The following is a 361-nucleotide window of genomic DNA, read 5'->3' as shown; positions in this document are numbered from 1 at the left end:
TGTGAATATATAAAAAATTAAAATACCCACTTAAAAACTAATGTGTCTTCTCTTTCAATGTTTCGTAGAGATACGACTTCAGTTGTTTCCTTTCATTAGTGGCTTGGTGTCAGAGACTTTTCATTCACAAGTCAAACCACAACCCATCTAAAGAGAACCAATAGCCTCTGGACTTATAGTGCAAATAAAGAGTTCTGACCTGCAGCGGACATTTCTAACATACAGAACTGAGCCAGTTCGGAGAAGTTGCATGCAAGAAATGCGACTAAAGCAGATGGTCACTAGGACAGTTGGTCAGGTTACTGGTGAGCTCATCGGAACTCCAGATGTTTCCAGACTCTGACATTCAACTTGAACTCTT

Source organism: Chrysochloris asiatica, unplaced genomic scaffold (assembly GCF_000296735.1).
Source record: "Chrysochloris asiatica unplaced genomic scaffold, ChrAsi1.0 scaffold00192, whole genome shotgun sequence".
Lineage (NCBI taxonomy): Eukaryota > Metazoa > Chordata > Mammalia > Afrosoricida > Chrysochloridae > Chrysochloris > Chrysochloris asiatica.
This window is presented reverse-complemented; position numbering follows the sequence as displayed.